Here is a 17,027-nt window from a genome sequence, read left to right on the forward strand (position 1 = left end):
TCAAGACGCTGGAAGTTTTCCCAAGCCGAATGGAAACTTTTCTCCTCTCCAACAACATTTGACGACCGTCAATTTCCTAGCATCGACGATCAAATCACTCATGTTATTGAATTTGTTGTTCTTACAGACGCGGAACATTCAATACCTCTTACCTTCCCTTTGCCCCGCCGTCCTACCCCCCCCCCCCCCCCCTCATCCTCCCCCACCCCAGTTCCTTGGTGGATCGACGCGCGCCGTGACGCAATACGCGAGTGGAGACGTGCTCTTCGCGTTTTCCGTCATCATCCTACGTTGGCCGACTGTATCCGCTATAAGCAGTTACGTTTGCTATGTCGTCGCATCATACACGACAGCAAGAAGGCAAGCTGGGATTTCTTTACCAGCTTCTTAAACACCTTCCCTCTCTCATCCGTAGTTTAAGAGTCGAAATCGACTGCTATCCGGTGCGCCTAATTTCTCCCTGATCTCTGGGCTAGCTGTCGCGCACGATACCTTAGTGGACTCAGTCGCAATTTCTGACTCATTGGATCAACACTTTTTTTTTTTTTTGCGGGAACTCCAACACGTACTCTCTTCCTCTCGATCCTCCGCCCCAGGTCCAGATGAAATCCACGTCCAAATTTTGCTGCATTTATCATACCATAGTCTGCGTCACGCCCTTCCCCTTTATAATCGAATTTGGACCGATAGTACCTTTCCCAGAAGGTGGTAGGAAGCGATCGTCATTCCTGTTCCAAAACCTGGAAAGGACGAACATCTCCCCCCTAGCTATCGCCCAATCTCTCGTAAGAGTAGAGTATGTAAGGTTTTTGAGAATATGATAAATTGCTGTTCAGGCTGGTGGCTGGTCCTGAAACCTTTTAACACCTGCCCGATGCGGTTTCCGAAAACATCGTTGTTTGTAGCTATATTTTTTGATCTGGAGAGGGCATACGCTACTTGTTGGAGGACAGGCATCCTCCGCACACTGTTCTCTTGCGTCTTTCGAGGTTGGGTACTGCTTTTCATCCGTGAATTTATGCCACAGCGTACATGTAAGGTGCAGGTAAACTCAACTCTATCCTGTACTTTCTCCCAAGAAAGCGCGGTGCCCCAGGGCTCCGTGCTAAGTGATGTACTGTTTGCCATCACCATAAATCCAATAACGGATTGTCTCGTTCCCGATGTCTCGTGCTCCCTCTTGAAATGCCTGGGCTAGGAGGCCAGTGTTGGTTAGTTTGTGGAAACGGGCTAACATGAGTTCCTGTCAGTTGTGCTCAAAATACTAACTTTATTAGTCCACACACACAATACTCGTATTAAAACCAGAATGCAAAACACTCAAAGTTTTAATCTACCTCCTTTCATTTACTTTAGATCGGCTGAAGGCCACACTCCAACAAATAATTTAACGGCTTAAGCCCTAAAAGATGTGATGTAAACATCGGCTGAAAGCCCCATATGAGAAATGACAATCTTATGCCTAAAGGACAAGACAGGAACATTAATTCAGCATATATAAACACTCGGCTGATGGCCAAACATCAACGAAATAACTAAAACTCAGAGAAGTTACTATGTAACAGACACGGAACGGCGCTCAGAAGTTTCCAAGAGTCGGCCTGGAATTGTAACATTAATGCCCGTTTAGGTGAGAGAGGCAGCCTGACCAACTAATTTTTAATCGGAAGGCAACCCAACCGACAGACAGCCGACGAACCAACCAACTACTTGATTTCGGTCACCAGACCAAAGGCAGAATAACTACTGACATACATGAACATCGCAATTTCTGTAGAACTACACGTCTTGGCGGACAGCATCAACACGGTAAGAAAACATTCACTGGCTGCTCTGTCGCAACCGACCAACTGGGTACTGCAGTGCGCAGACAGCATTAAAGCATTGGTCAGTCGAGCTGTCACAGGGTACACAGAGTTCCACGAAATACTGCCACAACAAACTCGAACTCTCGTAAAACTAATCACTGATGAGCAACTAGAACAAATCACAGGCGGACATACATACACAACCGAAAGACGGTGGATGACGAAACACACGTCGTCTGACCAGACGACCGACCAACAACTAACCAAGGTCGTTGCCATTCAAACGTACGGTAAAAACAAGATGTTAAATAATAGATGGCACGAACATGAGAAACGCACGGCTCAGCGCTTTGTTGATGACTGCAGTCTACTACAGCTCTCAGCGGACCAGCCTTATTGAACGACGTCCTCAAGTATGGCTCGATGGCCTCCACTCATGGAGCATCGAAACCGGCTTCCTATTTTCTCCCAGTAAGACAGTCTGTGTAAAGATTTGGCATCATAAGGAGCTTTATCCGCCTTCCCTACGTCTTCCGTTCGCGGACATAGCCAAATCCTTGACAGAAAACTGTGCTGGTCTTCCCACGCTTCATATCTTTCGACTAGCTATCTGCGATCCCTCCGTGTTCTGAGTGGTACCTCCTGGGGAGCAGACCGAGTGGTCCACCTCCGCCTGTATCGCGCCTTAGTGCACTCGAAATTGGACTATGGAAGCACAGTTTACTCCTCTGCACGGACGTCTATTCTTCGGCGTCGGTCCACCCCCGTGGGCTGCATTTAGCGTTTGGAGCTTCTTACACCAGCTCCGTGGAGAGCCTTTATCTGAAACAGTTGAACCTCCACTGTCCAATCGGCAAACTGTCCTTCTGAGTCGTTACGCTAGGCATCTGTCTTCTATGCCTGCTCCTCCAATCCATGCTCTTTATTTCGACACCTACTTGGATTTATGGTATGCAAACAGCCCTTCCTCTGTACTACCACTGGGTGTCCGCTTCTGTCGACTGCTTCGATCTCTTTCCTCCCGCTTTCCTAAAACTTTCTTGACAAATGGGGGGGAGGGGGGGGGGTACGACGCTACGTTGGCTACGCCCCCGAACCTGACTCCTCCGTCTCCTTTGTCAGCTTCGCAAGGATATAACCCCCCCCCCCCCCGCACTATATTTTATCGTCTGGTATTTGCTGCTGCTCTATGCGCACAAATGGAGGATGCCACATTTATTTACAATGACGGCTCCAAGATCACCTTTGGTGGCGGGAGTGCTTATATTATTGACGACACTCCTATTAAATGTCGGCTTCCTGAAGAGTGGTCGGTTTTCACCGCAGATCTTTACGCTGTTCTCCAGGCTGTCCAATAAACCCATCTCCATCAGCGGATCCAGTATATTATATGCTGGGATTCGCTCAGCTTTATTCTCAGCCTCCAAGATCTTTATCCCATGCATCCTCTGGTCCACCAGAATCAGGACTGCCTCCACATGCTCCACTTTGCATTCCTCTGGATAACAGGGCATGTTGCCGGCCGGAGTAACCGAGCGGTTCTAGGTGCTACAGTCTGGAACCGTACCATAGTTATCGCCACACACTCCTGTACAAATAAATGCTTAACTTTTCGCCCTGTAACAGCTGAACTTTTATCCTTGGAAGGTTCTTCTTTCAGTGACAGGGCAGATCTCATTTTTTGCATATCACGTTTCAAATGTTTTAAGTTTGTTCTTAGCATCTTCATTTTACTGTTTTCATTCTCAAATGCGAAGAAAAATTTTCTTTCATAAAATTTATCCCTTACAAAATTTTAAAATCGTTTGTAAATAACTGACATTTAATTATTGTTCTTCATCTTTACGTACGTTCATATCATTCGAGCGATTGTACCGCTGACAACCTGCTCAAACCCTTATTGGGCGAGAGGAAAGAAAAGACCACTAGACAGATGGAAATTGATATGTGGAATTACTAGTGCTTTAAATTTTGCCATCGAATTTATTAACACAACGATAGTTCGGAAACTCTAAGAGTAATTTGTTGACAATGGACAGTTAAGGAGACTGTGTTGTGAAAAATTTGAAATTTCAAGTGATAGTTTTCATTGGACGATTTTTTTTTTTTAGATCTGTTTGAAAGTATGACTCACTAGCAAATGCCTCTAATTGATTATCCCTACTTTCCGTAATTATCTACCTTCACAAAAGGATTCTTAAAATTAGGTTGCAAAATTTCTTTGTCGTCATTCTTACGCCAGCGATGAATTTCGTGAAAGTCGATCACAATCTGTTGCTTTTCCAAGAAACAACGATGTTGAGTACAATACGATTGAAGGGGGTGCCCCTGAGATTCCCGTGAGACAGAGCCCTTGTTAGGCACTTCACAGACTACGGTACATTCGATTCTGCAGCAACATTTGGCTGTGTGAAAGCCCTCTTCCGCTACTGATACCGGTCAATTTTATCGAAGGTCAAAAACTACCGCAGAAAATACGGACGACGAGATGCAAACATCCGGTGTGACACTGTAACACAAGACTTAACTTTTTTATAGTCACATGAGCCGGGAAATATGCAGCAGTGAAGCTTTTGAGTGATCCGAGATGAACCGAAACCGACAACGGTGTTTCGTTTGCGAAGTGCTTCCAGGTCAATCATGACTAGAGTTGCTCTTATGACGGACTTTCGGCTACTTCAACCCTGTGTCTTCCTCAGTTCTTTCAAACACAGATTTTCTAAGTGCTTTATCTGAAAACCACCTTGAGCAGTTAAACAGAGAACCGACTCGTGGCGATAACATATTAGACCTTCTGGTGACAAACAGCCCCGAACTATTTGAAACAGTTAACGCAGAACAGGGAATGAGCGATCACAAAGCGGTTACTGCATCGATGATTTCAGCCGTAAATAGAAATATTAAGAAAGGTAGGAAGATTTTTCTGTTTAGCAAAAGTGACAAAAGGCAGATTACAGAGTACCTGACGGCTCAACACAAAAGTTTTGTCTCAAGTACAGATAGTGTTGAGGATCAGTAGACAAAGTTCAAACCCATCGTACAATATGCTTTAGATGAGTATGCGCCAAGTAAGATCGTAAGAGATGGAAAAGAGCCACCGTGGTACAACAACCGAGTTAGAAAACTGCTACGGAAGCAAAGGAAACTTCACAGCAAACATAAACATAGCCAAAGCCTTGCAGACAAACAATAATAACGCGAAGCGAAATGTAGTGTGAGGTGGGCTATGCGAGAGGCGTTCAATGAATTCGTAAGTAAAGTTCTATGTACTGACGTGGCAGAAAATCCTAAGAAATTTTGATCTTATATCAAAGCAGTAGGTGGCTCAAAACAAAATGTCCAGACACTCTGTGACCAAATGGTACTGAAACAGAGGATGACAGACTAAAGGCCGAAATTCTAAGTGTCTTTTTCCAAAACTGTTTCACAGAGTTCTGTGGTTCCTTCTCTAGATTGTCGCACAGATGACAAAATGGTAAATATCGAAATAGACGACAGAGGGATAGAGAAACAATTAAAATCGCTCAAAAGAGGAAAGCCCGCTGGACCTGATGGGTTACCAGTTCGATTTTACACAGAGTACGCGAAGGAACTTGCCCCTCTTCTTGCAGCTGTGTACCGTAGGTCTCTAGAAGAGCGTAGCGTTCCATAGGATTGGAAAAGAGCACAGGTCATCCCCGTTTTCAAGAAGGGACGTCGAACAGATGTGCAGAACTATAGACCTATATCTGTAACGTCGATCAGTTGTAGAATTATGGAACACGTATTATGTTCGAGTATAATGACTTTTCTGGAGACTAGAAATATACACTGTAGGAATCAGCATGGGTTTCGAAAAAGACGATCGTGTGAACCCAGCTCGCGCTATTCGTCCACGACACCCAGAGAGCCATAGACACGGGTTCACAGGTAAATGCCGTGTTTCTTGACTTCCGCAAGGAGTTCGATACACTTCCCCACAGTCGCTTAATGAACAAAGTAAGAGCATATGGACTATCAGACCAATTCTGTGATTGGATTGAAGAGTTCCTAGATAACAGATCCCAGCATGTCATTCCCAATGGAGAGAAGTCTTCCGAAGTAAGAGTGATTTCAGGTGTGCCGCAGGGGAGCGTCATAGGACCGTTGCTATTCACAATATACAAAAATGACCTTGTGGATTACATCGGACGTTCACTGAGGCTTTTTGCGGATGACGCTGTGGCGTATCGAGAGGTTGTAACAATGGGAAATTGTACTGAAATGACGGAGGATCTCCAGCGAATAGACGCATGGTGCAGGGAATGGCAATTGAATCTCAATGTAGACAAGTGTAATGCGCTGCGAATACATAGAAAGATAGTTCCCATATCATTTAACTACAAAATAGCAGGTCAGCAACTGGAAGCAGTTAATTCCATACATTATCTTGGAGTACGCATTAGGAGTGATTTAAAATGGAATGATCATATAAAGTTGATCGTCGGTAAAGCAGATGCCAGACTGAGATTCATTGGAAGAATCCTAAGGAAATGCAATCCGAAAACAAAGGAAATAGGTTACAGTACGCTTGTTCGCCCACTGCTTGAATACTGCTCAACAGTGTGGGATCCGTACCAGATAGGGCTGATAGAAGAGATAGAGAAGATCCAACGGAGAGCAGCGCACTTCATTACAGGATCATTTAATAATCGCGAAAGCGTTACGGAGATGATAGATAAACTCCAGTGGAAGACTCTGCAGGAGAGACGCGCAGTAGCTCGGTAAGGGCTTTTGTTAAAGTTTCGAGAACATACTTTCACCGAAGAGTCAAGCAGTATATTTCTCCCTCCTACGTATATCTCGCGAAGAGACCATGAGGATAAAATCAGAGAGATTAGAGCCCACACAGAAGCATACCGACAATCCTTCTTTCCACGAACAATACGAGACTGGAACAGAAGGGAGAACCTATAGAGGTACTCCAGGTACCCTCCGCCACACACCGTCAGGTGGCTTGCGCAGTATTTATGTAGATGTAGATGTAGGTGGCAAAAATGTGAGGAGTTTTGCCCTAGTTTTTGGGAACGGTAAATATTAACATACCACTGAGATTTCTAATTAATTACCTATCCAGAATTCAACTTGGCAACGTTACTACCTGTAGGTTTCCCTTATTTGATGGGTACTGCGAAAGATCGGGGCATATCATAACCGTTATGAAAAAGATGCAAGGGGACACAAATACACAGGGTGTCCTGAAACTCGCATTACAAACATCTGGGACTAGGAGAGGGGACGGAATAGAAAATAACTTGAATAGGAACCCATGTCCGGAAACGTACTGTTTCCGTGCTACGGCCGATTGAAAACATGTTTGCTAGATAGGTATGGAACAGGGTAGTTATGGTCGGGGGCTGCTTACGTCGGATTGCCTGATGTCATTTGACTTCCGTCCCACTTCTGTGACATAGTTCGAGCTCCATTGACGTATCTATGAGTATATATACAAAGACAGTAACTTGTTCTCGAAAGAACAGTTATTGTTGATGACCGTGTAGCTTTTCCCTGAAATAAATGATGACTAACTGACAACCTCAGCTGCTGACAGGTGTTGTTGTTATACCTCGATGTGGACAGCTGAAAATGTGTGCCCCGACCGGGACTCGAACCCGGGATCTCCTGCTTACATGGCAGACGCTCTATCCATCTGAGCCACCGAGGACACAGATGAATAGCGCGACTGCAGGGACTTATCCCTTGCACGCTTCCCGTGAGACTCACATTCCCAACTGTCCACAATTCTACATATGTATTGTACCTTATAGACATTTGCCCACCCACTCATTACTCGTAGAATTGTGGACAGTTGGGAATGTGAGTCTCACGGGAAGCGTGCAAGGGATAAGTCCCTGCAGTCGCGCTATTCATCTGTGTCCTCGGTGGCTCAGATGGATAGAGCGTCTGCCATGTAAGCAGGAGATCCCGAGTTCGAGTCCCGGTCGGGGCACACATTTTCAGCTGTCCACATCGAGGTATAACAACAACACCTGTCAGCAGCTGAGGTTGTCAGTTAGTCATCATTTATTTCAGGGAAAAGCTGCACGGTCATCAACAATAACTGTTCTTTCGAGAACAAGTTACTGTCTTTGTATATATAGTTAAAGGCTACCCAGCCATTGACCTTTGTCTGTGCGAATGCGCACAGGTTGCCCAAACTCTTACGGGAATCGCCACGCGTGCGCGAGTAATGAGTGGGTGGGCAAATGTCTATAAGGTACAATACATATGTAGAATTGTGGACAGTTGGGAATGTGAGTCTCACGGGAAGCGTGCAAGGGATAAGTCCCTGCAGTCGCGCTATTCATCTGTGTCCTCGGTGGCTCAGATGGATAGAGCGTCTGCCATGTAAGCAGGAGATCCCGGGTTCGAGTCCCGGTCGGGGCACACATTTTCAGCTGTCCACATCGAGGTTTAACAACAACACCTGTCAGCAGCTGAGGTTGTCAGTTAGTCATCATGTATCTATGAGTGTTCGAGCGCAACATGGTTGAGCGCACGTTTGGAGAATACATGTACAAGATCCTTGTGCACGGTAAAGCTCATGGTAATGGAACTGCTGCTCGTCACCTTTATCAAGATCGTTATTTACAATGTCCGACTAACATATGATCAACATTATATCCCCGAAAACTCGATTGTCGATAACTCGACACTCCAGGAAACTTGATAAGCCTGACACATTTTTTTGGGTTTCAAAAAAGAAACAAAACATAAACACAAACAGGTTTGTCGTAAAGAAACTAATTTAATTTACAGTAATAATCGATCCTTCTGACTATTACAGAGCAGTGACTATATATCACACATGTTTTTTATGACCAGTTGTCTTTTATTAGCGATACAGGCTAACAAATTAAAGTGTTAGCGCAGTCTCTGAATGTCTAGGTCATTTTTGATAAAACACAATTGGTTTCTTCCGAATTTGGTTCACCTCTGTTTACTAAAAGCCAGAACTCTTGTTCACCTGCAATGATCTGAGTGAGTCCAGTTGAAGCAAACCGCTCAATAATGCAAGACTGCACCATTTCACAAACTTCAATGTAAGTAGCTTTGTAGTATTGCTTTGGGGTTTTAAAAGCGTGTGGTTAGCTGGCTTCGTTTTTATATACCTCTCTGGTACTGTTCGATTCTGAGGAAGTGGAGGATCATCAACTTGTGAAGGTTTTTCTTTTAAACACAATTCCCAAAAGTGTTCAAAACGATTACGCCTTCCATTCAATATACAGATCAAACTATCATTATTTTTTTTTTTTCAGATCAGCGATTCTTAGATGAGGCCACTGAGTTTTTTCATTGACATCCTCTAGTGGGTTCATTGCATGGCAATAAAAACGTAAAAAGGAATGTCTTGAATTGTAACATTGGCTCAAGGTAGCCTGCACATTCGTAACCTGCCTCTGTTTTGTCCTGTGCAGAAAATGTTTCAAAAACTCTAGAAGTTCTTCATAGGTTTTCAATATTTTCAAGATACTACAACCTCACATAGTCCATCGAGTCGGGCCAACGGGCCATAGACCAGCTTAGTCGTTGGTGCTCTTGCAGCGTATGCTTCTGAAAAGTCCCATCCTTTTGTTGGAATCCCTTATGGTGTTTATTAAGCCCTAGGCTAAAGCCATAATATCCCTTATAAACTTAAAATGGCGAAGACTGTCTACAACTGCCAAGTCTAAACTGTGAGCAGTGCAGTGCACATAATGTGCTTTTGGTTGTACATCCAAAACTAACTTTGTTAGTCCTTTGAACTTACCTCTCATATTACAGACACCATCATAGTACTGTCCTCTTAAGTTATCAAGACGAGTGAAAACGTCTTTTAAAATAACAAACAGCGTTTGTGATTCAGTGTTGGGAGTTACTATAAGCCAGTAAAGTCTTCATTGATGATTAAGGATTCATCGACAGTACGAATACAAAATGACACTTCTTCGTGAATGGAAGAATGACTTGTTTCGTCAACCATAATAGGAAATCATTCAGTCTTCTTGATTGAAGTCAATACCTTTCTCAACACAGACTTTCCCAGAAGATCAATGATCTAGTTTTGAATATCGTGGGGCGTCCTCTTATACCCATGATGCCCTACACAATCTTTAAACTGAATTATGTCATTCTTTCGGAGTTTCAACAATTGAAAGAAACTCGATTTTACATCTTCATGCCCTCTAATTTCTAGTTCTTATCGACATAGAAGTTGCACAGTAGTAAAAATTGTCTCAACAACTAAACGGCCTTTCTTCATATCACTATCTAACTGTTCATTCAATAGGGTGGCCACACTTAGGTCAGTGATAGAATTTAGTTTCTGAACACCTTGTTTTTGTGTAAACGTATTTTCATGAAGACGGAATTCTTCCCAAGCCGGTTTCCAGTTATAAAGTCCTACGGAAGTAAATGCATCGTCTTTTTTTGAAGAAAATTGTAATAATTTTTGCATCTGCCTCTTTGTAGGTTTGCAAAAACTTTCAGTAGATGCTTCATATTCTAGCCATGTATATTTGAACAACCAAGAATTCTGAAATGAACTTCCCTCGCCAGATTGTCCACGTTTTGGCTGTGAACGGTTCTCGCCTGAAGACGACGAAGCAATTGACGACACAATAATTGTTGGAGGCTGACTTGCAGTACCATCAAATTCCAAGCGCAGCATTTTGGTAACAGATTTATCCATTGCAAACTTAATACACAATACACTAAGAGACTGAAGTAAACGAATAAAATATAGTCATATAAAATAGTCCACTAGACACTAAAGCCAGGACACTAAACACGTTTGCAGTATGCACTGAACGAAACTATCCACACTGAATGACTGCAACAGCAGGGTGGGCTTTACATAGCCGCAGCCTCATAATATCTCGAAGCGTCAAGGCGACACGAGGCAGAGGGTTCCAGGCACTTGTGCTCCAGTCCTCTTGATGTCGCCACAGCCGCAGTGCTGTCCCGTCGGCGCCAGACTTTACGCGAAGGTTCACGTACCTGGTCAAATTCGAAGTGTGCCCACAGCACTGTAAGACTATCATGGTTCACACCACTCGTTTCCAGTTAACCAGCTTACTATCATACTAATTATTTGTTTTAACTCATTACTGAATGTATTTTAAAAGGTGATTATCCTCAAACAAGGAATTAAAAAAATTTAATATAATTTGGTGATTTTACAAAACATTATATCACAAATAATTTTCTTAAGTTATTGGGGGGCTCAACCCACAGAAACGAATTTTTGAGGGGCTCAGGCCCCCCTCAGCCCCCATGGAGTCGGCGCCTGTGTTTGTCAAGCATACTGATCATATTCATTGAGAAACTAATATTATTGCTACATTCAAGCCTAATGCTGAATTAGGTGTACAACAAATTCATGAGCCACATTATCGTGTATTTATTCTAGTTCACGATAAAATACAAGATTTAGAAATAACTGTGACTGAAGAAAAAATAATTTGATTGACTTCAATGGTGATACTGTAACAGTTGTTTTAGAAACGGCTTAACCAAATTTACCCTTATTAAGTGAACAGGATTGAAAGCTGTTAGTTTCACACATTCGCTGTGAATGAGAAGATACGAATACCCCAAATCTTACTTCCAAGGATGCAGAAATTAATATAAATATTTGAGATGATTGGGTTCATCCTAATCAAACTCACCTGTATATGATCATCTGTGTCAGTGGAACTAATCGTACACATTATTCAACATATGATGGAAAATACAATAAAAATCGGTTGATAACAACATGGCAAAGCTGTTTAAGATTATTACCATTAAGAATGGAAACAGTATTTTGTCTAGAATGCAACATCCACTTATTTCTTTATCTGTCCTTACGTGATGGTTTTTATCTCTAGCCAATGACTTAACCATGGAACGTCATATCCTCAATAATGGTAAAATAAAAAGTAAAAAAAATGTACCTTTTCCACTAGATTTTTCTCGTGAGTTTTTTAAACGTGATAAATCTGTGATGCCAGAAGACAATTTAACTGTAACTTTTAGTTTATGTTCTAGTCCAAACGACGCCCTTTCCTAGACGGGCTTATAATAATCAAGCTGGTGTGCTAGATGTAGCCACGCTTCCTAAGGAAGGCAAAATTGTTGTACAGTAAATAGAAATCCATATGAAACACAATATTCACTCAAGCTAGAGCAAGTAGGACGAAAAAATTGGAAGATTCTCATATCTTTCTTTGAGCCATAAGCCGCAGAAATTTCTGGATTGAATGGAAAGAGAAATTTTGAGTTAGGTATCACATCACTATAAATCTTCAGAATTTGATGTGCCTTGTTCTGTTTTTAAATGTTTCAAATTAATTGTTAAAATAATCAGTTGATTGTCTCATGGCTGACACTCTAATGACATCAAACTACAGAATATTTACGTAAAGAATGTAAGGAGTTAGGTTTTTGCAATAGAAATGTGGAATTGAGATCCACCAGATAATTATATGAAAGCTTATGATGCTTTCTGAGATTTTAAGTGAGTCACAGAATTGAATGGTGATATTAATGAAAATCCATGCAATTTCATAACAAATTATTGTATCTATGTCATAAATATGTCGAGATAAATGAATTCATTGGCCACAAAGAAAACAACAACAAAGCTGTGTGCCACACCCAGTGATAAAATTCTGAATGAAACGCTTCCCTATCTAGTCATGTGTGATGAGAAAAATTTAACATTTGATGTGCCGCATAGAGTTTTCAGTGAATATTTTAAGCTTATTTATCGATGTATTTAGAAACTGTTAGCAAGATGATTTTTAACCTTACTAAAAGTTTTCTTCATATATATGGACACTCTACTCAAGAAACTCAACAGGATGAAAAAATAACGATTTTGAAATTAATTTGCCAAACAGATATTATAAACTAATTAATGGCTATGATTTTCAGTTTTCTGAACATAAAAATGTTAAACTAAGATATAAAGAAATGAAGAAACTGAAAAATAACGAGAAACAATTTCATAAACTTGAAATTTAAGCTTAATTGAAATTTTGTATCTTACTTATTCATTTTATTTGAAGAGAAAAGCATGTTGGTTAATAATGTGTTTTTATGCTTTGTTCATTACTGTATTTCAGGGAATGTGAGCCCAGTGCCTGAAAATAATTGAAAAATATAAATAATAAAAATATGAAAAAATAAATAAAACGAAATAAAAATAAAATATAATTTACACCTGCATCTGGTCATCTCGCTGCTCAGTTACTTATTTGCTCTGTCCTGTCTCAGACTCAAATAATACAATCTTTTGTGTCGCAAATTATTATGATCGGCGGCTTCTTGTGTTCACAGAAAGTAGGCTCACAGTAAATGCTCAGAGTGTGTTCGTTATATCCACATATTACTCACTGCATTCCTTTATGAGGAAGCAGAACGACTTTTTACTGTTTTAGTAGTTTTTAACAGTTTCCTGCCACTAGAAATAAACTATCATGTCTCGAAATGTCTGAAAACTATTTCGAAATTTTGTTTCCCCAGGATGTTTGGAGATTAGATTAGATTAGTTTTCGTTCCATAGGTCCGTGCTGAGAAGATCCTCGTGGATGTGGAACATGTCAATTTTTTTTGAACCTGAAATAACAATACTAATATGAATATATACAATACATCATTTGTTTCTATTAAAAAATTCGTCAATGGAGTAGAAGGAGTTGGCCACTAGTAAGTCTTTCAGGCTCCTTTTAAACTGATCTTTATTTGTAACTAAATTTTTTATGTTTACTGGCAAATTATTGAAGATGAGTGTTCCTGAGTAGTGGACACCTTTTTGAACTAAAGTAAGTGCTTTTAAGTCCTTGTGCAGATCATTTTTGTTCCTGGTATTGTATGAACTGAGCTGTTTGTTGGAAAAAGAGATATATTATTTAGGACAATTTTCATTAATGAGTAAATATACTGAGAGGCAGTAGTTAGTATACCCAGTTCTTTGAAGAGGTTTCTACAGGACGTCCGTGAATTTACTCCACAAATAATACGTATTACCCGCTTTTGGACTCTGAAAATTTTTGTTTGACTTGAAGAGTTACCCCAAAATATTATACCATATGACATTATGGAATGAAAGTAGGCAAAGTATGCAAGCTTTTTCATTTTTATGTCGCCTATGTCTGCTAACACTCGAATTGCAAATACAGAATTGTTAAGGCGTTTCTGCAGTTTTGTGGTGTGCTCTTCCCAACTGAATTTATTATCAAGTTGTAATCCCAGGAATTTAAGACTGTCAACCTCTTCTATCTGCTCTTCTTCGTATTTTATGCATATGCTGGGTGGAAACCTCTTACAGGTTCTGAATTGCATATAGTCAGTCTTTTCGAAGTTTAATGTCAGTGAGTTGGCTTTAAACCATTTATTAATATCCATGAAAATATCATTAGCAGATCTTTCTAGAATTACACTTGACATACTATTTATTGCAATACTTGTGTCATCTGCAAACAAAACAAACTCTGCTTCCGGCAGTGTAACGGATGAGAGATCATTAATGTACACAAGAAAAAGCAATGCCCCTAAGATGGATCCTTGTGGGACACCACATGTAATTTCTTCCCATTCTGATGATTACTGATGACTTAATTCACTAGTCCCTTGCACTGACATCCTTTGTTTCCTGTTAGTGAGGTATGACTTGAACCATTTTGCAGCACTGCCCGTGACACCATACAATTCTAATTTACTTAAAAGAATGTTGTGGTTCACACAATCAAATGCCTTTGACAAATCACAGAAAATACCTGCTGCTTGTAATTTGTTATTTAATAAATTACGTACATTTTCACTGTAGGTGTAAATAGCATTCTCGATATCAGAACCCTTCAGAAATCCAAACTGTGTTCTTGATAATATGTTATTTGTGGTCAGATGGTTGAGCAGCTGCCTGTACTTTACTTTTTCTAAAATTTTTGAGAATGCTGACAAAAGTGAAATCGGTCTGTAGTTTGATGGTATCTCTTTATCCCCTTTCTTGGATAGAGGCTTAACATCTGCATATTTTAGCCAGTCAGGAAATGTCCCAGTTATAATTGACTGGTTACACAAGTAACTTAGAATTGTACTGACCTCACAAGAACATGCCTTAATTAACTTTGTTGATATTTCATTGTACCCACTAGAATGCTTTGTTTTTAAAGATTTTACTATGGATGTTATTTCTTTTGGTGAAGTGAGTGATATATTCATGTACTTGAAGCTATTTGTGAAGGCTAGTTTCAGATATTCCAGGGCATTATTTACTGATCCTGAAAGTCCCATTCTATCAGTAACAGATATAAAGTACTTGTTAAATAGATTTGCCACACTATGCCCATCAGTTACTAATGTGTCATCTACCCTTAGTGCTATTTGCTCCTGTTCCTTTCTGGTTCTACCAGTCTGCTCTTTCACTATATCCCATATTGTTTTTATTTTGTTCCCTGACATTGCTATCTTCTTCTCGTAGTGCATTTGTTAAGACGTCTGAATTACTTTTTTTAATGTTTTACACTATTCCTTGTATTTAGCTAAATCATCAGCATTGGAGCTATTCTTGGTCGACAGATACATTTTCCTTTTTGTCTTACAGGAAATCTTTATTCCTTGTGTAATCCATGGTTTTATTATAGACTTCTGTTTAATTTGAGTAACTTTTAGAGGAAAACAGTTTTCGAACATGGTACTGACATTGTTCATGAATGTGTTATATTTTTCATTCATGTCATGAGCACTATAAACATCTTTCCAGTTCATATCTTTGAGCAGTTTTCTAAAACACTCAATTTTTGGTTGATTGACTACTCTCTTGTACTCAGATTTAGCAGTCTTGATAATCTGCTTAGAATTTACATCTAAAACAAGGAGCTGCATGTCATGATCTGATAGTCCATTTATAACAGGTTTTATGATATGATTTTGTTCCTTTGATTTGTCTATAAAAATGTTATCAGTGGCTGTCCTTGAGGATTTAGTGATCCTAGTTGGAAAGTTTACAGAGTGAGTTAGATTGAAAGACAACATTACTAACTGCAGTGAATGTTTACTGGAATATTGCATTAGAAAATATGTATTAAAGTCACCAGCAATCAAAATTTCTTTGTTTCTTCCTGTTAAATAACCCAAAAGAGCTTCTAGATGATCTAAGAATAGATTATAATTTCCTGCAGGTGCTCGGTAAGTAGTTATTATTATATAGGATCTGTTATGGAACTCTACTTCTGTTGCACATGCTTCTAGGTGCTGCTATAAACAGAATTTATTAATGTCAATGTTCTTGAATTTATGGCAGTTTTTGATAAATGTGGCAACTCCTCCTCCATCCATATCTACTCTGCAGAAGTGGGAAGCTAGCTTAAATCCTGAAATGTCTAACATATCTATATCAGTGGTCACTTGATGTTTAGAGAGGCAGATTATGTCAATTTGGTTAGATGAATTCATTTCATCGATACAAATGAGTAGTTCATCAACTTTATTTCTAAGTCCCGGAATCATCTGGTGTAATAAAGATAACTGATACTGCATACTAATGGGATTGTAACTGCTTTGGCGAAGATGAACTGGCAGTTTCTGATTACTTTCTGTTAAACACTGTTTAAACGGAGGCTGTATGATACAATCTGACTCCTGTCATCTGTTTTCTCAAACTGAGTGTGTCTGCCAATCTCTCTTAAAACTCGTTTTCCTTCCCCCTTCCCTATCCTAAAAAAGGCATCCCTCTGACACCTGTGACCACTGGTATCTTACCACTTGTGCCAGTGTCCCCCCTTAAGTTTTCTGCAATCAACCCAGACAGTTTTCCCTTCCATTTCCTATTGAGGTGAAGGCCATACCTAGTGTAGTCCCACCTATCGATAGCATCCACAGAAATCAAACCAATATGGGGCCCTATATCCGTCCTAAGCAGCCACTCCAACCCCAAGTTCACCCTCCCTACGGAAGAGTTCAAATGAGGCCGATCATGGCGTCTCAACACAGACACAAATCCCAAACTCGTATGCTTCGTTGCTGATGCTATCTTCACCAGGTCCCTCTCTATGGAATATTCAGAGTCTCTGTCAATGCTATTTCCCGGACCACCCACTATAACCACGGCATCCTCCTTTGTGAAATCCTTCCATAAAGCACCTACATCCTCTGTTACCTGACCCAGATCTGCACTAGGCTAGAAAAAGTTTGTGACCTGGTACTCTGGACCTGGATTTTCCTGCAGTCGTTGGC

Source organism: Schistocerca nitens, chromosome 4 (genome assembly GCF_023898315.1).
Source record: "Schistocerca nitens isolate TAMUIC-IGC-003100 chromosome 4, iqSchNite1.1, whole genome shotgun sequence".
Taxonomy (NCBI): domain Eukaryota; kingdom Metazoa; phylum Arthropoda; class Insecta; order Orthoptera; family Acrididae; genus Schistocerca; species Schistocerca nitens.